Source organism: Symphalangus syndactylus, chromosome 5 (genome assembly GCF_028878055.3).
Source record: "Symphalangus syndactylus isolate Jambi chromosome 5, NHGRI_mSymSyn1-v2.1_pri, whole genome shotgun sequence".
NCBI lineage: Eukaryota > Metazoa > Chordata > Mammalia > Primates > Hylobatidae > Symphalangus > Symphalangus syndactylus.
In genome coordinates, this window is record NC_072427.2 from 68,977,630 (window position 1) to 69,000,884 (window position 23,255).

General features: G+C 39.7%; 1 protein-coding gene across 16 annotated transcripts in view; it reads left to right on the forward strand.

Annotated features, from left to right (window-relative positions):
- The window catches only part of LOC129483216 (liprin-beta-1), a 179,389-nt gene that overhangs the window by 35,519 nt on the left and 120,615 nt on the right, over positions 1-23,255 (forward strand). For 12 of the 16 annotated variants that reach the window (XM_055280280.2, XM_063640308.1, XM_063640309.1 and 9 more), the window contains exon 2: positions 20,288-20,375. The gene's annotated coding sequence lies outside the window, so the exon portion shown is untranslated. Of the gene's footprint in view, positions 1-20,287; positions 20,376-20,987; positions 21,045-23,255 lie in introns of all 16 variants that reach the window. The other 4 variants (XM_063640301.1, XM_063640315.1, XM_063640311.1 and 1 more) reach the window with 1 other exon arrangement.

A 23,255-nucleotide genomic window follows, 5' to 3' on the forward strand; every position in this document is an offset into this window, starting at 1 on the left:
AACAAAGTGGAAGCATAAAGAACGATGTTTAAATGCACCGTAGAGCCCCAATTCGGAAGTCGTGTTATTGCAAAGCTTTATTAGCATGCAAAGCTTTATTAGCATGCAAAGCCTAATTAGGTTAAACTTACTTAACCTAAACTTGCCATTAATCTATTTTTCTGGATATAAATCGTAGCCATAACGGTGATTTTTCTTCTTTTTATGTATTTTTATAGAGGAAGGGTCTTGCTCTATTACCCAGGCTGGAGTGCAGTGGCGTGACCACACTCACTTGAAGTTTTGGGCTCAGGTGATCATCCTGTCTCAGCCTCCCAACTATAACAGGTGGGACTACAGACACGTGCCACCACACCTGGCTAAGTTTTTTATTTTTTATTTCTGTAGAAATGGGGCCTCACTGTATTGCCCAGGCTGGTCTCAAACTCCTGGCCTCCAGCGATCCTCCTGCCTTAGCTTCCCAAAGTGCTGGGTTTATAGGCATTAGCCACAACACCAGGCCCTTAATAGTGATTTTTTTTTTTAGACAGAGTCTGGCTCTGTCGCCCAGGCTGGAGTGTAGTGCAGTCTCAGCTCACTGCAAGCCCCGCCTCCCGGGTTCACGCTGTTCTCCTGCCTCAGCCTCCTGAGTAGCTGGGACTACAGGCACCCACCACCACGCCTGGCTAAATTTTGTATTTTTAGTAGAGATGGGGTTTCACCATGTTGGTCAGGCTGGTCTCAAACTCCTGACCTCATGATCCATCCACCTCGGCCTCCCAAAGTGCTGGGATTACAGGCGTAAGCCACCATGCTGACCCATAATAGTGATTTTTCAACATCAATGAGTATGTATGATATTCTCATCAGTGCTAAATACTGATATCAGCTGTATCCACTTAATTCTTTATTTACAAAACAACTTTTTAACTATAAGATTTTCTCTTGTTTCCTAAGGTTTGAGGAATGTAATGGTTCAAGGGGAAAAAAAGCCAACCCAATAACACAGTACCAAAACTCTCTGTGATTTTACAATTGGATCATAAGGATACCTGTGGTATTTGAAAACCTAATTATAGTTATACCTCTTGGCGTAATTATAAGCTCCTCTCCTTCCAGACACAAAAATTAAATGGTGAAATTTTTATATACATACATAGCACCAATGTGGAATAAACCCTGCTATTTCTCTACATGAAAAATAAATGTAATTGGGCTAAGTTGACATTTTCTAGAGAGGACACACAGGCTAGGAGATGCTGAAGCTGTTTCTCCTCTCAGAAACAAAACACTGTAATCGTCATTTGAATTAGAATGTACCATGCCAGGGACTGAGGCTTTCTTTAATGATAAAATACGATCTATGTAATATTCTTCTGTGGAGAGAATTTGTGTTGACAGGTAAGTATTACACATGGACAACTTTACTCAAATGTTTTTAAAATGTACACCCAGAAGTTTTGTCTTTGTGTAAAATATGTTACTGCTTTTTCGTCTTTGAAATGCCAAGGTTTTCCCCTGTGTTCTCAGATAGCAGTCAGTAATCCTGCACTTTAAATTCAAATTATTGGCTGGCTTAGATCCTGACTAAAAATTTGGGAGGAATAAAGGATCATGGATTTGCCTGAGGAAAGACGAGTTCACAAAACCTCAGGAATGAATTAAATGCAAAATGAGTCTGTTTCTTTTGGTGGTTTGGATTTGGGGTTCTTTGCAGCAAAACCTCACGGATTCTATCAGTTTGGATTTTGGAAATTAAATTAGATGGGACTAGTATTGTCTTTGAGAGAGACTTGTTGAGGACCGACTGAAGAGGAAAAGCTCAGGTGAACACATGATTTGCATCCAGTACGTGTTGTAAATTATTGGCATATTTTGACTGTTCCTCAAAGCAGGCCTGGCTGCCTCTGTGCTTGGAGGTAAAACTAATAGACGACCACATTTTGGGTTCTTCCTGTGAGCTCAGTACTGTGTGAGTGAGTTGCTTACATCAACACAGCCATATGAGTTGAGTATTATTATTACTTCTATTTTAAGATGGTTAGATAGAGGTTGAGAGGGCTTGGGTAATTTGAAAGGGCACAAAGTCAGGATCTAAATCCAGCCCTCCTGGTCCAGAGGTTTATCCTTGTGATCCTGACCAGTCTACCCCACGGGAGCCGCTATTAGCTTTATTTCTCTGTTGTTGAAAACTAACTTAATATCCTATGTACTAAACCTTTTCTTTTAATAACACATAAAACTGGAAAACAAAAGTTCAGAAATAATCACCTCACCTGAAGAGATGATTTTTGCTCGATTTTGTGTATTGTGGAGGAATATTTTTCCTCTAACCTCTTAAGATCCTGTGGGCCTGAGAATTAACAAAAGACAGAATAACAGAAAAAAGCTTGACCCAGCCATCCCATTACTGGGTATATACCCAAAGGACTATAAATCATGCTGCTATAAAGACACATGCACACGTATGTTTATTGCAGCACTATTCACAATAGCAAAGAGTTGGAACCAACCCAGATGTCCAACAATGATAGACTGGATTAAGAAAATGTGGCACATATACACCATGGAATACTATGCAGCCATAAAAAAGGATGAGTTCATATCCTTTGTAGGGACATGGATGAAACTGGAAAACATCATTCTCAGTAAACTATCGCAAGGACAAAAAACCAAACACCGCATGTTCTCACTCATAGGTGGGAATTGAACAATGAGAACTCATGGACACAGGAAGGGGAACATCACACTCCGGGGCCTGTTGTGGGGTGGGGGGAGGGGGGAGGGACAGCATTAGGAGATATACCTAATGCTAAATGACGAGTTAATGGGTGCAGGAAATCAACGTGGCACATGGATACATATGTAACAAACCTGCACATTGTGCACATGTACCCTAAAACCTAAAGTATAATAAAAAAAAAAAAAAAAGAAGCTCGCCAACTGGTTAAAGCCAGAGACATGTATACCTAACATAGTGGGGTATAGGGAGGGAATAGTCAGGAGAGAGAAGAGGCCTCCGGGAGGAACCACTGGGTTTCTTTATGGAAGAGGAAGGGGTTTCTAGAGATAAGCAAGTTTGTTCTTGCAATTGTGAGTGGTCTTTTGGTCTTTCTGTCTTCTTCATGGTCACAAAAATCCCTGGAGAGGGGATTTATGGTAGGTTTACTCTTGGCCTCCTTTCTGGGGGTAAAAGCCACCTTAAGAGGAAAATTATGGCAGCCTCATTTTCTTTGAATTTCTGCTTCTAATCCAGTAAAGGAAGCTCCAAGAAAGCTGCTTTTTGTGTCGGTTGAATCTCAAATATCTTTAGCTTAAAATAATCTTTATAACAACTATGGAGTTCTGAGTGGGTCTCTGTAGGTGTTTTGATCTTCTATTTTGTATCGTTGGATAAAATGTGTCCTTTTCCTTGCCCTCAGAACCCTCTGATGGCATCTCTTCTCCCTCAAAAGGAAATCAGTCTTTAAAATGGCACAGAAGTTATGCATGGTCTCTCCTCTCCAGCTTCTCCACCTTTCCTGATCGTCTCAACCTTGTTCAGTTTGCTCCAGTCACAGCTGCCTGCTTTCGTTTCTGTAGTTCTCCGACACTCCTCTGCCTCTGCACATTTGCACTTGCTCTTCCCTCTGCTTGCAATGCTATCCCCCAGAGAGCTGCATAGCTCACTCATTTCCTTCACAGCCTTCCCTGGCTAGCTTACATAAAGCAACAGCCCCAGGCTGGGCAACAAAGTGATAGCCCATTTGTACAAAAAAAAAAAATTAAAATTAAAAATTAGCTGGGCGTGTGGTGTGTGCCTGTAGTCTCAGCTACTTGGGAGATTGAAGTGGGAGGTTCGCTTGAGCCCAGGAGTTGGAGGATGCAGTGAGCCGTGACTGCCACAGCACTCCAGTCTGGGCAACAGAGTGGTACCCTGTCTTAATCAAATAGTTGATCAATAACATGAACTAGCGACACTCCTCTCTGAGCTCTCTTTTTCCCAACTCTGCATTGTTCTCTCCATGGTATCACTGTCTCTTGTATTTTTACTTGTTTATTTATTTATTTGCTGTTCCTAGGCAGTGACTGTGTTTTGTTTATTGCTATGTCCTCAGCAACTAGATGAGTGTCTGGCACATAGAAGATGCTCCATAAATATTTGTTGAATAAAAGAAAGAAATGAAAATGTGTGAAATGTACACAAACATGCCTGTGCACACACAAACATGCACAATATCATACATGGTATTATGTAGCCTGCTTTGCATTATATCAGGACTAGTATTACATTGTATGGCTATTTTTGTAATTTTTAAAATTATTAAGACTTTTGACAGTGTAAATTGTCTTGGTAAAAATTATTGAGATGTAATTGGAGCTACATAATTTGTTAACCTGGGTTTGTCCTGTAAATGTTAGTTGGGCATGATTTTATTTTTTCCTTTACCTTTAATTTACAAAGCCAGTTAGTTGCTAATCCTGTTAGCAACTTTAAACATCAATATTCCCTACTCCCATTACTACTAAGTCACTCTTTAAAAGTCGTAATTGTGCCATACTTTTAGAAATATTAAAGAAAATGAGCTTTTTAGACTGCTAAAACTGAGTTTAATTCTGATTCTCCCATTGCCAGCTCTTATGTTCCTGGGCAAGTTATTTGACTTCTGAACCACAGTGTTGTTGGTTGTTAAGACGGTTATGATAATATTTAACAGAGTCATTTGCAGATTTAATTGAAATAATTCATATAAAAGCAGTGCCAGTTCATGGTTATACCCTGAAAAATAACTGCCAGGCAGATTGGAATACTTGAATCTGTATTTTTTAACCTCAGAATATAAATGGATATTGTGTGCATAATTCTAAAGATGTCTCCCCACGTTGCCTGTCTTCTGGTTGTTCAAACGCTAATATAGGCACTGCTGTGAAAGAACTTTGCAGATGGAATTAAGGTTACTAATCAGCTGACCTTAGGTTGGGGATAGTTTTTTGAATGATCTAGGTGGGCCGTATGTAAATAATTACATAAGTTTTTAAAAGCAGACAATTCAGGCCGGGTGTGGTGGCTCACACCTTTAATCCCAGCACTTTGGGAGGCTGAGGTAGGTGGATCATGAGGTGAAGAGATCAAGACCATCCTGGCTAACACGGTGAAACCCCATCTCTACTAAAAAAAAAAAAAAAAAAAAAATTAGCTGGGTGTGGTGGCACGTGCCTGTGGTCCCAGCTACTCAGGAGGCTGAGGCAGGAGAATGGCTTGAACCTGGGAGGCGGAGTTTGCAGTGAGCTGAGATAGCGCCACTGCACTCCAGTCTGGGCAACAGAGTGAGACTCCATCTCAAAAGAAAAAAAAAAAAGCAGACAACTCAGAGATGAGGCAGAAGAGGGAACCAGTGGAGAGACCAGGCACAAAGAGAAAAGACTTGTAGGGTAAGAGGAGACTCTACCTGCCATTGCTGACTTTGAAGGGGCCATAAGCCAAGGAATGCAGGTGATCCCTTGAAGTCGAGAACAACCCCCAAAGCCAGCAAGGAGATAATGATAAAGCCTCAAGTTCCCCCATCATGGATCCTGGTGGCACTACTTCCTCCTTAGTGTCTTTCCCCAGAGCTGCTAGGCTGTCAGTCAGAGTTATTCCCTGCATTTAATATGTCATTGTGCATATGGGTTTTTTTTTTGTTTTTTAACATAAAAGGACTTAAGGAATATGCAGACCCCAAAGACTCAGCACTGGACAAGTCAGCCATAAACACTTCCCTTTTTTTTTTCTTTTTTGAGACAGAGTCTCTCTCTGTCTACCAGGCTGGAGTGCAATGGCGCGATCTCGGCTCACTGCAACCTCCGCCTCCCGGGTTCAAGCGATTCTCCTGCCTTAGCCTCCTGAGTAGCTGGGACTACAGGCACGTGCCACCACAACCGGCTAATTTTTGTATTTTTAGTCGAGACAGAGTTTCATCATATTGGCCAGGCTGGTCTCGAACTCCTGACCTTGTGATCCGCCCGCCTCGGCCTCCCAAAGTGCTGGGATTACAGGAGTGAGCCACCGTGCCTGGCCAATGCTTACCTTTTTACATGCATTCAACCTGTGAGACAGTGAGAAATTACTGAACTTTGAACTTTTGATCTTTCTTCTTCAAAACTTGAGATAATATATATAGTCCTCTGCATATAAGAAGACAGAATGAGTGTACTTTTTATCTCCACAATTGTATGTAAGGATAGTTGAAAGGGAGTCAAGTGTGTAGTTTAGAAATAGTCTTCCTAAACATTCACATAGCTCCTTTCACAAAAATAAAATTCTCTGAGCCCTTTTCATTATGATTTACCAAGTCTGGTCTTGTTTTCACTGCTGTCATTGTTGTTGTTTAAAGAAAATACTTTTCTAGTTGATTTCTGGAAGCTGAATGGCAGGGAGATGAAGGTACCTTAAAGGTAAATTGTTGCATGACTAACTAGTCCCTCTTGTGCTAATTATACGTGCTTTCACTTTTCTCCAACAGTCTCCAAATTTGTCTTCCATCTGGCCTTTGATGTGTGTCTGTCAGCTAATATTTTTATACAGATAATATTTTCAAGTTCTTGCCAGAAGAATTCCGGGGAAAACTTTCTCATCTTGCTTTCCAGGTCTCTCCTGCCTCTCTCCCTCCCTCTTCCTAATCTGCTGTTTGTTCTCATGACGTCCTCTCCTATTGTCCCAGGCCACCAGCCCCTTTGACTCCCTGTCAAGGCCAGGTGCTGGCCAGTCACCTCACTGAGGACCCTGGTAGCCCCCAGAACCCTTTGTCTTCCTGTTTTGTGCCATGACTGCCCTGTGACCGCTGCTTCCAGGCTGTAGGGCACTGCTAGGCAAAATGATGAATCACTGCTGTCTCTTCAGCAGACTAATTAATAGACGGCAGTCCTTTGATTCTTCATCTCCTGTTGACTTCCCAACCCATTTCCTTCAATAGCTCTTAGAATGCTTTTTACACAGTTTTTAAGTCCCAGTCTGCAATCTCCACTCAATCTCTAAGGATGACATCACTACCTTATTTTATTGAGAAGATCTGGGTCAGGCGACACAATTCAAATGTCAACAGGGGCCATCGAAATTATTGAAATGAAAGGGGTGTTAGGCAGGGGCTGTTGTAGATTTGCAGGATGCTGGCCTTGCCCAAGGAGGGGCAGCACTGATTCGAGTCCAGGGGAAGCTGGCCTCAGTATTGCCCCATCTTCTGTTTTCTCTAGAAAAATCAAATATCTGGTTTTCTAGTGAAATCTCTACATGTTGAAGTCACATTTTTGGAAATACGGTGTGGGCTAGAACAAAACACATCTGGCAGCTAGTCATCTTGATTCTAGGGCTTCTCTTTCTCTTTTCATCATCATTTTTCTATATTCATTTGCCAGCATTTCTTTATCTCCAGGGTCACTTCTTTTCCTTCCTGTCTCACGTGTCCAGTTGTTTTCTCTCCACCTTTTATCTGCATAAAAACATTCAGGATGTCCCCCTTCCTAAGCACATAGCTAATGACTCCTCCTTACGTGCTGTCGCCCGTGTCCCAGTGTCCCGTCTTTTCTTCGTTCTTTCATACTGAGCTTATAAACAGTGAAGGGGTCCACGTTCATTGCTCTTACTTCTTCACTCCTTCTTTTAACCCCTACAATCGTTTGTCTTCACGACTTCTCTGAAGCTCTCTCATTCCCTGGATCCTATGATTGTACTAACTCGAACTTTCCTCTCTGAACACTACTTTGCCATCCGTTTTCACCAGCTCATCTTGCTACATCCTAACCATGTTATTTCTCCATCTTACTCACTTTTCCTTCTTAAATAGCCCTCATAACTACCCTTAATTATTAGGGTTTTTTCCTGGTTTTTCCTAGTATTTCATCTGCCCATCTCATGTGACAGCCATACCATATTATGTTAGATTACATTATAGGTCATTAATATGCTTCTCCTAATGGATCATGAAATTTTTTTTTCCCAGAAAGAGACTTTACCTTATTATTAAGTTTTTTTGGTTCCCTACACCATGTAGCCCAGCGGTAGGTATCGAATACATTTTTTAAATGATAACTTTCACATTATTAATAATTAAAACCCAAGACCATAGGATACCTCTGACACCGCCACCACCAAGCCCAGCAGATTAGAACTTATGAAAGTTTTTTTGCCACATGCCAGGTTTGGCCCATGATAGTCAAAGAAAAACCTTCGTCTTTCACTTGAATGCTTCTTCCACAGAAGATTAGCTCTGTGATTGTATTCCAGGACAGCTGACTCCACCTGCTGTTTGCAAAATATGGAAGGTATATTATTGCATAGCAGGGATGGGTTTTCTTCAGAAGTACTGTTCTAGACAGAAATTGGTAAAAACTCAAGTGAATCAAAAGCCTTTAGGATAAAACTCCATTTAGAATAGTGATGGGGGGCAGGGGTGAAGAAAAGAGGTAGTTCCTCAAAGTTAAGCTTTAGTTTGAGGAGGAGATTTTAACTTTTAATTATGGATAACAACTACTAAAAATGGATAATAATGAGGACTTTTGGGGGAGTGGGTGAGGGCTTATTGTTTGCTAAGCTCTCTATGTGAATTACATCACTTAATTCTCACACAGTAAGTGGGAATTATGGAATCTCCATTTTATAGGTAAGGACCCTGAAGCACAGAGAAGTTAAGTCAGCTTGTTTAAGGCCACACAGTCAGCGAGTAGTGGAGCTGGGATTCAGCCAAATCCCAGAGCCCATCCTACTAACCGCTCTGTACCAGAAAAGGGAGTTGAGGAGGGAAAGAAAGGATCAGTCTGGAACATCTGTTTCCTACCCCTGTTCCTAGGATCTAAATACTACTTTTTTTTTTTTTTTTTTTTTTTTTTTGAGACGGAGTCTCGCTCTGTTGCCCAGGCTGGAGTGCAGTGGCGCAATCTCGGCTCACTGCAAGCTCCGCCTCCCGGGTTCACGCCATTCTCCTGCCTCAGCCTCTCCGAGTAGCTGGGACCACAGGCGCCCGCCACCACACCCGGCTAATTTTTTTGTATTTTTTAGTAGAAACGGGGTTTCACCGTGGTCTCGATCTCCTGACCTCGTGATCCGCCCGCCTCGGCCTCCCAAAGTGCTGGGATTACAAGCGTGAGCCACTGCGCCCGGCCTAAATACTACTTTATAATAAGTCTGTTCCTGCCCCAAAGGCAATTTGGTGGCACCTTTGCACATTGTGCCTCAGTTTATCTTCCATATTACTCAGTGTGAGCAGAAGAGGAAAGCACACTGGTTTTGTTCTGTCTTTCTCATCTATATCAATAAAGGGCAGAATATCAATAAGGAAACATTAACCTACGTGAATTTTAAAGGTGAACTGGAATGTATTAAATTGTACCTGCAAATACAATTCCGACCGTGGGATACTCTACAGGCCCAATAACTCAGTTTCTTCCATGAATAACTTGGAAGGAAAAAGAAAAAAGATGAAGAAGGAACCTGTAGGCTGAAACATTGTTTAAAGATCTATCAACCAACCACAGTGGTGGGTCCTAATGAAACCCTAATTTAAACAAATGGTTTTTAGATACAACTTTTATAAAATAATTGGGAATGTGATCACTGACTAGAAATGGGGTGATGCTGGCATAGAAATTCCTCTCCCTAACAATAGGAGTTATTGCTAATTTGGGGGAATATGATAATAGTCTTACAATTACCTTTTAGACATATGTACTAAAATATTTATGGAAGAAATGATAGGATTTCTTGGATTTGCTGCAAGATAATATGGGAGTGTGGGTGGTGGGAGGATAGATGGAACCAGATTGGCATGGGTGGTGATTATTGAAGCTGGTCATGGGTACTTGGCACTTCATTGTCTTAATCTACTTATGTTGGTACATCTTTGACATTTTCCTTAATGAAAGTTTCAGGAAAAAAAATAAACTGGTAAATCCAACTTAAACAATAAATTGTTTTAAAACTTCAAATACTGAAGGTATTTTAAAGTCTGGAAAGGTTGTTTAGTCTCAGTGAAGTTTAATCCTGGCTCAGCATTCAGATCAAGTAGATATTGTCAGGACACTGATCGAAACCCAAGATAAGTTTATATCCCATATCATTATGGAGACATTCTGGACTTAAAAAAATTTAAGAGATGGGGTATCGCTGTGTTGCCCAGGCTGGCCTCAAACTCCTGGGCTCAAGCGATCCTCCTGTCTCAGCCTCCCAAGTAGGTGGGATTGCAGGCTCTCACCACGGTGCCCAGCCAGACTTTTTAATTTTTAAGGGCAATGGGAAAAGTATAAAATTTGCCTTTAATCTAACTCATCTTTCCTCTTAAGAGAGGACATGGCATGGACCCATAGTGGCCTCAAAAAGCTACAGCCCTTGATGGTGTCATGAAGAAGAAGGGTCATGGGATCTCATAAGAAAGAGAAGTTGTCATTAATGCTGGTCAGGCAGTTAGGCAAATGTAGCCACAGTAGTCTTAGAAGTTATTTTTTCATGTTTTCTGGTTCATTAGGGAGATTTTGCTCTTAATCTCAAAAAGTACTGCTGTATTCTTTTTTGTATTGGTTGACTATTTAAAAATCAAAGTTTGCAGGGGAGAATGTTCTTTTTCTAGAATGTCTCTATATATCAAGCTTAGGATAGTGTGTTTAATTACTGATTTCTGTAGAAGTTAAGAATGTCAGTGTTACATCTTTCTTCACCAAGCCCATCTCATTCAGCTTCCAACTGTGTAAGGATGAAGGATGGAAGTGGAAGGGCCTTGTTTTGCTTTGGAAGCAGATATGATTCCAGGATGTTCTCAATCACTGAGGGCTTGTGGGTGTAATGGGTCACTTAACAGAGCCGGCTTCCCTAGCCAGCCTTCTCCTTCCATCCTCTCCCGGACTTCTCCCGTCTTTTAGAACCTTCCTTCCTAAAATTATTTAATGGCTTTGCTTCCATGACCTGTGTTCTTTCCCGGTGAATTTATCAAAAACCCATCTTGTTGCTGACCACTTTTAAACGGATGAAGTTCAACCATGAATGAACCTAGGGATTTTTACTAAACTTTCTGGACCTGTTTTTCCAACTACATTGTATATGTATTCACCAAGAGGTTCCATAGGCTTTTGAACTCAAATGTGATAAAAATTTAATTATGCACCCCCTGCCACTTTATTTTATGTCTTCTGAATTCTCTGTTACCACAGAGAAAAAAGTCAGAAACCAGAGTCATAGAGTCATCAGTGATATCTGCTCCTTCATGCCCCAACTGAATCCCCTAAATGCTTTTCTCAGTTTTCCTCTTCCCTGCATTCTCACTGCTAGTTCATGGCCCTGAAACCATAATTGCATCCCCTGCCTCCAAATTCATCCTCTGGTGTGGTCTCCAGAAAAAAGACCACAAAATGATCTTTTTGAAATTCTAATTTGATGTTGATTTTTCTCCCGCTTTAAAGCCTCCTGCAGTGGGCTCTGAACCTTTTTCATCAGGGTACTGCTGTCATCAAACTTGGGAGCATCTCCTTCAGTATGTATATTTATTATAAATAATATACACATTATTGCACTGATATATTAAATACTGTAAACACATCTACAAAGTAGAAGTCTCATATTATCTTTCATACAACATAAATAGTTGTATGGCTATACATAAATAGTTGGATGGCTGACTATGCCTTCTGGTCTGACTGCTGAAGGTACTCTTTAATTCACCCCTCTGCTTTCTTGTCCACTGGCTTTCTGTCAAGAGGTCTTCCCTCCTCATTCTCACATGTTCCTACTCACCTCAATCATTCCTGTGCATATATCTACATTTTTTTGTTTGTTTATTTTTGAGACAGAGTTTTGCCCTGTTGCCCAGGCTGGAGTGCAATGGTGCAACCTCGGCTAACTGCAACCTCTGCCTCCCAGGGGGTTCAAGCAATTCTCCTGCCTCAGCCTCCCGAGTAACTGGGATTACAGGCACTGGCTACCATGCCCAGCTACTTTTTTGTATTTTTTAGCACAGACAGGATTTCACCATGTTGGCCAGGCTGGTCTCAAACTCCTGACCTCATGATCCACCTGCCTCGGCCTCCCAAAGTGCTGGGATTACAGGTGTGAGCCACTGCGTCCAGCCTACATTTTATACAGTTTCCAAGTATAGATATTTTAGATCCTGTTCTCCATGGTCTTTAGCATTATAGCCTTGATAATTTCTTAATTTTATTGCTTTGACTTCCCCAAATTAATTAAACCATTTACCATCCTTCTAATAATGGATATTCAGATATTTCCAATTACTTATTTAGAGTTCTACAACATCGCCACCAGTGAGTGTTAGGATTTTTTGTGTGTTTTGGTATATGTAAAATGGTAACTCATGGCTGTTTAATATGCATTTTTGGTTACCATTGCAGATGAAATTTTCGCCATATATTTATTTTTTTCCCAATAAGACTAGGATTTCAATTTTTTTCTTAAAATATATACACTTAAATGAAGTTGTATTTTACATACTATATAGTAATCATTCCTTTATCAAATATGCAGTTCTGTTAGCTTCTCTAATAATAAAATAGTTGGATACTATTCTGTCTATTTGTTGGATGAGAAAACTTGAGGCTTAGATAGGCTAAGTAACTTGACAGATCATATAGCTAAAAGTTGTGGACATGGAGTATTAAAAGTCAGGCTGATTGATTTCAAATTCTACCCTCTAAGTCATCTTGCTTGCTTCCTTTGACAAAAACAATACCTAATGTTTATAATAAAATTATAAAATACAGATAAACAAAATGAAAAATTAAATCACATTAATCTGAAATCCTGCCACACAGTGACAACCACTGTCAACATGTTGTCGTATGATAGCATACCTCAGAGGGAGACACAAGACCCACTGACCGAGGGTGGGAGGGGTTTTGAAAAAATGTGCATAAGGCCAAGGCGGGCGGATCACGAGTTCAGGAGATTGAGACCATCCTGGCTAACACGGTGAAACCCCATCTCTACTAAAAAGACAAAAAAAATTAGCCGGTCGTGGTGGTGGGCGCCTGTAGTCCCAGCTACTCGGGAGGCTGAGGCAGGAGAATGGCGTGAGCTTGCAGTGAGCCGAGATGGCACCACTGCACTCCAGCCTGGGCAACAGCGAGACTCCGTCTCAAAGAAAAAAATAAAAATAAAAAATACAAATAAAAAATGTGCATATACCTCTCCTTTCATCTCCCCTCCCACATCTCTCTCTAATTAAAGATGTTACTGGTAGTAGACTGCTCTGGGATCTGTGACGAAGGGGAAGAAGAAAGTGTTGAAAACCATATTCTTCCTGACTTTTATGTGTGTGTATATTTATGAAAAAGCAGATCCTTTAGTATATCATGAGTGTCCTTCTATGTCATGAATTATTGGTAACCACTCCTGTAACCTAGTTCTGCTTAATATTCTGATGGATGTACCTCAGTGTACAAACATTTAGATTGTTTCCATTTTTGAATTATAAATATTATAACATTCTTGTGAAAAGAGTATATGTTTATCTTTGCTCATTTTTCCAGGTTTTTCTTGTAAGTCTAATAAATGTAGAATGATGGGCCAAAGGCTATTATATATTTTTAGGGCTTTTGATGAGCATTGTCAATTGCCAATTTACCCACCGAAAAAGCATCTATCAGTCTGGTCCGTGGTAAAATGAAAGGGAAAATGGAGGAGATGAACCCACCAATCCATTTTTTTTTCCTTAAACACACATGATGCAGAGATCATGGTTGTAATCTGACAATGAAAATGTGCCTATTCCATGTGGGGCATTTTATGGGAAAGAGTCTCTACTGTTCTTGCTGGGTCAGTAATGATACAGTTCATAATGGGCCAACCCACTTTTCAGACCTATGATGACCTCACTGGGGTATGTTAGTTCCTGCAGTTCTACTGACATGATAAAGTGTTATATACCAGTGGGCTGAAGTCATTGTTTTTATTCAATCACTATACTAATTTCACATTAGTTCAGAATGGCCTTTCACAATGCTTGTGGGATCTCAGTGGTTTGACTTCATATTTTTTGAGTGATATTTTCAATAACACATTGGTTAGTGATTTAGTGGAAATACTTGATTTTACAGGATTTCTTGGGTATGGATGCCCAAATTTTGAGAGTGGCACAGTCATTTCTCTCACATTTTCAAAGAGAATAGAACATATTTCAGGACATTTATAGAATGCTTTTTTCCTCTGAGGACATGATGACTGACTATAATTTGCAATCTCTGATTTCTACCCTGATGCTTCAAGAAGTATACAAATAATGGGAACATCTACTCTAAAGTTCTTGCCCCCAATTGAATTGAAACCCACTGTTTAAATATATTGTTATGTAATTTTTACACTATAATTCATATTTTATATAGTTTTAATACATTGTTATGTAAATTTTGCACTTCAGTCCATATTATTCTCATATAAAATAAAGTTTTAAAGTATTTACCACAAAGAAAAATTGGTATATAGTTGGTATACCAGGAAGCTAAACCATGTTCTTTTCTTCACTAGGCTGCCAGTACAGTCTCATACAGCATGTTACTGTACATATGTTTACTTTTATATAAAACTTTATGACAGACTTTAATCATTTCAGTCAATTCAGTCAAACTTTTCAAAGAATGACAACTTTTGAATTTCACAACTGCTCAGAATCTTTGAATTAGGATCTTACTGTGGAAAATAAAGATAATTTGGCAGTATTGGCAAAGAAAGCAAGCCATTACTAAACACTTCAAATATGATTGCAAAGCAACATGTTAATTTAAAAACACGTGGGCCTTGTTTGATGTAATATGTCAATAGATATTGCAAATACTAAAATTTTGCAACCTCGAGGGAAATTGACTACATTGACTTTTATTTTGGCATGGAAAATGGGTTCACTGAGGACTTTGGGACACGGGATTTTCAGATTATTCATTGAGCTAGTTAGTATTTAGCAGCACAGTGCTTAGTAGTGTGGGAACACAGAAAAAACTGCACACTAAACCCTTTAAAGCATGAGGCATGAATCCCAAGCCCTCATCCATCCTCAGATTTGCAGATATACCATAACATGTAATTTCTTCAACTCTTTAATGTCTATTTATTTTATTGGCTAAGGGCTATCACTTCCTTGTACCACTTGATCTTCACTTTCATTGCTAGGACTGACCGCTGGCTTTTTTCTAACAATCCCACAAAGAAATAAGTTTGAAGTTTGCTCATAAGAGTTACTAGATAGTCAGAAAACAAAGCTTTCTTGGAATGCAGATGTTTATTGGTTGGCTGGGCTCCACGTAACTAACACAGCCCAAGCTTGTGATTTGAATTTGCTTCTCAGCTAAGTTAGCTCTACTTGTCAGGGGCTCTTCATCTACAATTTGAAAATGCCAAGTGTCTATTTGAAAGAATCTGTTATTTGAGGAACAATGTCTTATTGAGAAAGCAAAACAGACTTTTGGAATATTTAACCAGTGAACATTAATATGTGATTAAATACCCGAATGAATGGGTGGTGGAAATAGTAACGGGTGTTGGCAATGAGAGAAAAGAAAGACTACATAGGGACATAATATGAAAAGGCTTCATGATTTGGGCAAGATCTAAGAAGCCAAAACCATATTTGAGCCACAAATATGGTTTTGAGTGTGTTGCTAGAAGAGGTTTTGGTGTTGGTAGTAGAGGAGAAAATAGGGTCTTTAACAAAGGGTACAGAATGAGTATGGCTTCAGAAACAGGAGTAGATATGATATACGGAGGAAAAAGCTGGCCATCCTGGAAGCATGAAGACCAAACATAGAAGGAGATGAGGTTGGAAGAGTTAGAAAGACAAGATGTGGAAGGTCTTTAGTGTCAAACTCAAGGATCTAGACTTTACTTTGCAGACATTGAAAACCAGTTGGAGACTAGCGTGATTTAAAAGAAGGTTAAAGGCTGGGTGCAGTGGCCCAGGCCTGTAATCCCAGCATGTTGGGAGGCTGAGGTGGAAGGACTACTTGAAACCAGGAGTTAGAAACCAGCCTGGGTTACAAAGTGAGACCTCATCAGTACAAAAAAATAATAATAATAATAATAAACGAGTCAAGCTCGTACACCTGTATTCCTAGCTACTCAGGAGACTGAAGCAAGAGGATTGCTGGAGCCCAGGCTTTCGAGGCTGTAGTGAGTTGTGATTGTACCACTGCACTCCAGCTTGGATGACAAAGTGAGACCCTGTCTCTTAAAAAAAAAAAAAAGCTCAAAACAACAACACAAAGGTTAAGACCATCTCTGCACATGAATTGGTGATGAGTAATTTAGTGCTATATTTTCTCTCTATTTGGAATCATATAAACCTATCTTTCAGTACAGAAGGGCACTGAGTCACATTTAGGTGACATATTTCCTCCCAAAATCCCAGAGAACTTCAGGAAGTGGTGGGGGTGATTCAGCAAGGGAACATCTTCCTGACCATGTGATGGTTGTGGCTGGATAGAGCTCTTTTTGCCAGGCTGAGAACAATCTTTCCGTAAATTCTGTTGATGCTTACTCAATGTTTCCTCAGATGGCAACTTGGTGGCGGGTAAGACTAGATGGGAACAAACTTGGAAGATTTAGAGTCTTTCTGCTAAGTCTTCCTCCTGAAGCCTTTCTGAAGGGCCTGAATTTCCTGGAGAGGCCTTACTTACCAAGGGAAAGATAGATATTGGTCAGTTAGCTTGATTCTTTGATTACTTATGATAAAAAATAAAGAATATGATAGGCTTTTATATTCCCAGTACCCCAAGATTAGCTCTAATCTTAGATGGGCCTTAAAAGTCCGTGGAAGTCCATGTATAGTCTTATTTTAGGTATCTTAACCTAAATTGTGCAGAGGTATATTTTACTGGATTGACCTAACATAACTAACAGACCTTTTGAGATTTTATTTTGTATAATTTATGAAATGGAAAGTATTATCAACATGGCATAAAGATTAAGAAATGAGCTCTGGAGCTGGACTGCCTGGGTTCTGGTCCTGATTTCCCCTTGGGCAAGTTTTTTAACCCCTCTGCCTCGATTATCTCATTTAGAAGATGGAAATAATTTACTTCTTTCCTAGGATATTTGTCAGAATTAAATGAGCAAATTTGTTGTTTATTTACTAAGAGTAAAGCTCTTAAAATATTCCCTCGTATATGAGTTCCCAACAAATATCACAATTAGTGTATCATAAATGAAAAAATTAAAGCAGTTAAAGGTTAAGTGACTCTGGCAACATGACTACACCAGGATTAGCATTTCTTATTTTAAGACAGTCTACTGGAGTAGCAGGTTTTTTGGACCAGAGGTCAGCAAATCTTTTCTTAAAAGGCCAGATATAAATATTTTATACTTGTGGATCTTACAATCCCTGTTGCTACTACTCACCTCTGTCATTGTGTCTTGGAAAAATCAACCACAGACAAAATGTAAATGTGTGGGTGTGGCTGTGTTCCAATAAAATTTTATTTACAAAAACAGGTGGCAGACCCACATTTGGCCTTCTTACAGACCCTTGCTTTAGACACTTAAGTCATATCTGAAAGGAGACTATAGATTCCATTTTGTTTTGAAGGCTGAAATATGGCGTTATGTATTATAATAAACAGAAACTTTGATTTTTAATGACTGTTTAACATGTTAGTCTCATGATAGTCATACTTTAGGATAGCAAAGGGATTTAGAAAATAAGCAATAGTAACAAATGTGTTTTTTGTCTCATAGAGATCCATAGAAATCATTTATTTAATGTTTGGAGAATTATCTTGGAATTTGAGACCTGAGGTTGTGGGCAGGATGTTAAGAGTTTGTTTGATTAAATGGACCCAAATATAGACTGGTTTCTTTTTTGCTTCTCTATGTATGGGATAGGTTTGTGAGTCAAATAAAAAGCTATTTGTATTTATGCTTGTCATTTCACTAAGGGTTTTTCTTCTAGGAAGGTTGTTTGCATGGGTTTGGATTTTTTTATGGCTTACTTTTCAGTTCGATAATGTGTTCTTGTTTTCAAATTAAACTTGTCATTGAGATTTTTGCGAGTGGCTATGTTGGTTAGTTAGTATTTATAGCTTAAGTCTGTTTCTGAGGAAATGACTAAAGTCTCTTTTCATTTGATCAAAACTGTAGAACAAAGAACATCTTTGACTTACTTAAACAAGTCCTATGATGAAAACTCAAAAAATATAATGGTTCATGTTTATAAATGTTTTTGTGTATTCAGTCCTGGTTAGGCCAAATAATCAGAGCTCTGTGCTGAGGGAGGGATTGAATATACTCAGTGCCTATTAGTTAATGTGAATTTCTCTGGAGCACATTCAGGCAATGCTTATTTTCTCATAATCCTCCTCCCATCTCCGCCCCATCCCCCACTGCTTTTTTTCATTTTACATATTGTTTTGAATTGGATTTTATAGAACATAGGTTTTTTCTGCTTCTTCTTTTTAAACTGTTCTCTAATTTTCTCCTTTCTCATTCCTAGCCAAGAGCCTTGATCCAGGTGAAGCATGTAAACCTTGCACATGGAATTCCCAGCAAAGAGGCTAGTGGGGATCGGGACAGGGCCTGGGAAGTGACTGACTTGCAGAAACCTGCAATGTCTTGTTCTCTGCTGGAGACCTCTGCTTCTCCATCTTGTGAACATCTGCAACCTCCCCCTGCAGCCTAATCTTGCCCTCTTACTGTTGACTGAGTCCTCATGGAAGTGTAGGTGCCCTTCCTTCTGCTTATGACATTCCAGAGCAGGAGATGAGGGGGCTAAGTAGGGAAGAAGAGAAGGCCCAGCTCCTGTCTGCTCAGACCCGGGCTGACCTCTGCCCTGGGACTCAGGCTGGGACTTGTATTTTACCATAAAGGCCCTATGACAGGTGGTGGTTGGATTTTGGTATTAGATAAGGTGTGTTGTGGACTGACTGGGATTTTCTGCACTAGATTTTAATCTAATTATTCTTTGGTAACATTGATGGTTTCAGCTCTTTCATAAGCAGCTCAAGGAACCACTTCTCCAACTAAATCGGGTCTAAGTGTCTAAGTATGAAACAGATGAAAGTGAAATCGCTGTGCCCATGGCTGCACATCCACTCACTTCTGCCTCTGCTCTAAGAAGCACCTTAGGGTGGGATTCCCAGGAGCTCACTTTGAAAACTGCTCATTAACATGAATGTTTACTTTGAGAGCACATCCTAGTCTTAAAATTGAGCTTGTCTGTTTGTATATAGTAAATTGCTTAAGATTTGCTGGGATTGGTGTGTATATATGGGCCATATATGAAGCCAGTGGTAGGAGAAAGCAGAATGGACAGATACTTACCTGATGTGATTTAATGGGTTGTGGAGAAATTCCACAATGAAAATCCACACCCCCATTCATTCCTGAAATTCCATGGTCAGTAATGCATTTTATTTCACTGTTAAGCACCTGCCTTTTGTGAAGCTTTTTTTTTTTTTAAATAAAAATATCCTTATGAAGGATATCCATTAAGTTGTTGCAACCTTGGAGCCGATCCTTTTGCTTCCTTACTTGATTAAACATCTGGGGTTAATGAATCCTCAAAAGGACAGTTAGAAGGAAGGAAACAGCCACATCCATACATCATAATTTTGTCTAGGACTGACCCTGACTCTGTATGCATTTGTAAAACACGTGTGGCAATATCTCTTGTATTTAACTGGGAGACACCTTGTTTTCTCCTTTGGGTGCAGGTAGTTCTGAGGTATTTGAAGAGAGGGCATCTCAAAAGGAAATTTTACTCTTCTTAAATATTCTTTTAGTACCAAAACGTATTTTATTACTGTATCATGGTGAAGATGTATGTGCCCATATATACTAATGGGGATTTTCCCCTAAGCATGAGTTATTTAAAAGAGATAAGAGAATCAGAAACTCAATTCAGAAACAGTATATGTATTTCTACATATTGTCTACAACTTGTTCCTGTTGGACAACAAAATAATAAATTGTGGACATTTCCTATTTTTTTTTACCTTAACGACAAAATATTGCAAAACCATGGTTCATTCATTTACTCAACAAACATTCATAGAGTACCTACCATGTGCTACTACTACTATGTGCTACAAAAATTAATGATGGCGGCTTCAGCAGAAAAATTAGTCATCAGGGAATATTTGAGGTTGTCCAGTAACTGAGGAAGGAAGGGAGAGAAGGGTGGAGTGCTGGACGGGGAAGAAGGAAGAAGGAGGATAGGAGAGAAAGGATGGATGGAAGGAAGTCCTTAACACATTTTGTTTTTAATTATACTCATGTTATCTAGTTTAATATTCTTTATAGCCATTTGCCACTTTTATTTTTTCTGATGTGCTATAATTTTAACTTGTTATTTTTGTATTTGTTTCTTTTCAGTATAAAAGAACGTGTGGATCACTTTGCTAAGTACATCCAAGATTTGAAGAACTGAAATATATCAGCATTAAACCTGCTTTTTAAAAACGTAAGTGAACTCACTTCTGGCCGTGGTTCCTTTCAGACTCTCTAAAGCCTGCAATTACCTCTCAGTGTGTGTGAATTTTTTTCCGGGAGTAAAGTTACTTGACTCTAGTGAGTCTACTCATTAACTCTAGGAGTGTTTGTATCCGCTCCCCGTTTTAAAACCTGTAAATTCTAAGAGTAGTATGAATAACATAGGTGGCTGTAGGATTTAGACGCGGTGTGGCAGGCGATGAGCAAATCTTCATTTGGCACTGAGAAGGAAAACACAGACTTGGTAGAATATAAAATAAAAAGCACAGCCCTCTTCTCGAGTCCTTCATCACTCTTCACCTCACAGACCATTTCACCACCTTATCTACACCAGCCAGATTGCTGGTTGACCCATTAATGGCCCAGTAGGCTTAGAATATGAGGTATTGGCTGCCCACAAGCATTTTTACTCACTTTCTCCCTATTTCTCTTGCTCAGTAATAATAACTACTATTTATTGAGCTTCTACCAAGTGACAGGCATTTGATTAATTCGATTCCATATTCATTCTACAAATGGTTTTTCTGAATGCTTGCCGTGTACCAGGTATGGCCCTGACACTGCTTATTACCTTATCTTCAAGGCACCCTTGCAGGGTAACAGTTAACACTTCAGTGATCTGGATGAAGATACAAGAGAGGTAAGGAGTGTGCTGACGGTCACCTAGCCAGTGAATGTGAACTGTCTGACTTTCTCTGATTTGCCATATCCTAAAGCGTGCTTAGATTCTTTTCCTGGCATGGATGTCAATAAGAGATTGGAACCTTCTGGATCGTATTCATAATAGGAATGTGATTCTCACCCTTTAAAACCTTGGCTGGAGTCACAGAAAGGAAGGAAGTTAGAGAAACATCCTGTCACACAGCTTTGGTACCTGTGTGGGGAGCTAAGAGATCTGAGGTCCAGTTCCAGTCCTTTCATGAGTTTCCTGTGTGTCCATGAGCTATCTAAGGTCCATGGGAAACATTTGATCTTATGCCAACCAAAGGGCACGGACCAGATGCTTTCAAGGGTCTGTCTCAGTCAGCTCTTTGCTGAAGGACCTTATGCGTGGAGGAAAGTGCACATATCATTAAGTAGATAGCTTGAGGGAATAAATGTCACAAAGTGGACACACCTCTTCAATCAGCACCTTGATGAGTAGAAAATTACCAGCACCCCAGAGCCTTCCTCCCCTCATGCTCCAGAAGCAACCGGTATCCTGCCTTGTGATGCCTTTGTTTAGTTTGTCTTTATGAATAGAATCATACAGTGAATATTCTTTTGTGTCTAGCTTGTTTTGCTTATTATGTTTGTGAACTCTACAATATTATGTACAATATTTTTTGCATTCTCTTTGCTCTAATGCTATTCAATTGTATACCTATTTTACAGTTGCTGGACATTTAGATAGTCTCTTGTTTGGGTGTATTACTAATACTGCTCCTATGAATGTGTTGTGCATATCTTTTGGTGATGATTCTATTTTGTTTGTTCAGGGACTAAAGTCATTTTAATTCGTGGCACTTTGGAATGATGTTGAACTTTAGGTAGCCAACTGATTTGTCTGCTTCAATATGATGTTCCAAGGTGCTTACTCAACAGGAACAGATGAAGATGTTTTTGTAGATTACTCTTGTGGGGTGTGGCCAGGTGGAAGCCCTCTCTGATATGTGAGTGGTGTGGTGGGGCTTATTGTCCTGGCAGAGAAGGGTTTTGATTGCATGATATAGGAAGGGACTATGTAGGGGAACAGGAAATAGATCCAGAAAAGAGATGTGTCTGGATTCCCATAGAAACTGTCAGGACATCTTACCAACCAGACCAAGAACCTGGAAAAGTAAGAGCCCCAGGGAAGACTCAGCTTGTGAGACCCGACGTGTCTAGGGAGACGGATAGAGAAAGAAAAATTGAGGCAGGCCTGAGCTCAGAAGGAGCTCTCAAAGAATTTTCTGAACAAATTCATTAAGTCTAACTTGTTTTAAGGAAGCTTTGAAAAACCAGTCCCTAAAAGTATGAATCTTGAGACCAGAATGAACTTAAAAGTTATAGAACTAGGAAAAATGTATTTTCCCAAACAAATATGGGCTGTGAGCATGTGGGCTTTGCCTTAAGACCTTTCGGCATTCAGATCACAATTCCACCACTTTGTCTCGTGACCTCTCTGGATCAGCTTCCACATCTGTAAAATGGGGATGGTAAAATCTCCACCTCTAAGATGTCCCCAAAATTTGCTGTAACAATTGACTACAATAGTGTTAGTAGTATACTTCAGGGCACATAGACCTAGCACTAAAAATGATAGTCATTTTATTTCTTATTCTTGTTACTAAGATTACCCATTTGTATCTGATACTTTATGAGCATTTTCAGTTCACTTTTTAAAAATATGAGACTTCGGTTTTTAATTTAAGTGTAGTGAATACTAACAAAAAAGATTTTTCTACTTGCCTCACCTTAGACTGAAACTCAGAGGAAGGATGCAAGGAAACATTTGTCCATGTGTCCTTGGCATGTCCCTCCCCAGGGTGAGTCAGTGAAGACACTCTTGGTTGTCTGAACTGGTTTACTTGTTCAAAAAGAGACCAATGGAGCTGAGATTTGTGGGAAACTAGGGTCATTTTGCACAAAGGAAATTTGTACTTTTATACATTATACTCTTTTTTTTTTTTTTTAAGAGACAGGCTATCGGTTTGTCGCCCAGGCTGGAGTACAATGATGCGATCCTTGCTCACTCGGCTCAAGTGATCCTCCCACCTCAGTTTCCTGAGTAGCTGGGACTACAGGCGTGTGCCATCATGCCTGGCTAGTTTTTAAATTTTTTGTAGAGACGGAGTCTTGTTTTATTGCCGAGGCTTGTCTTGAACTTCTG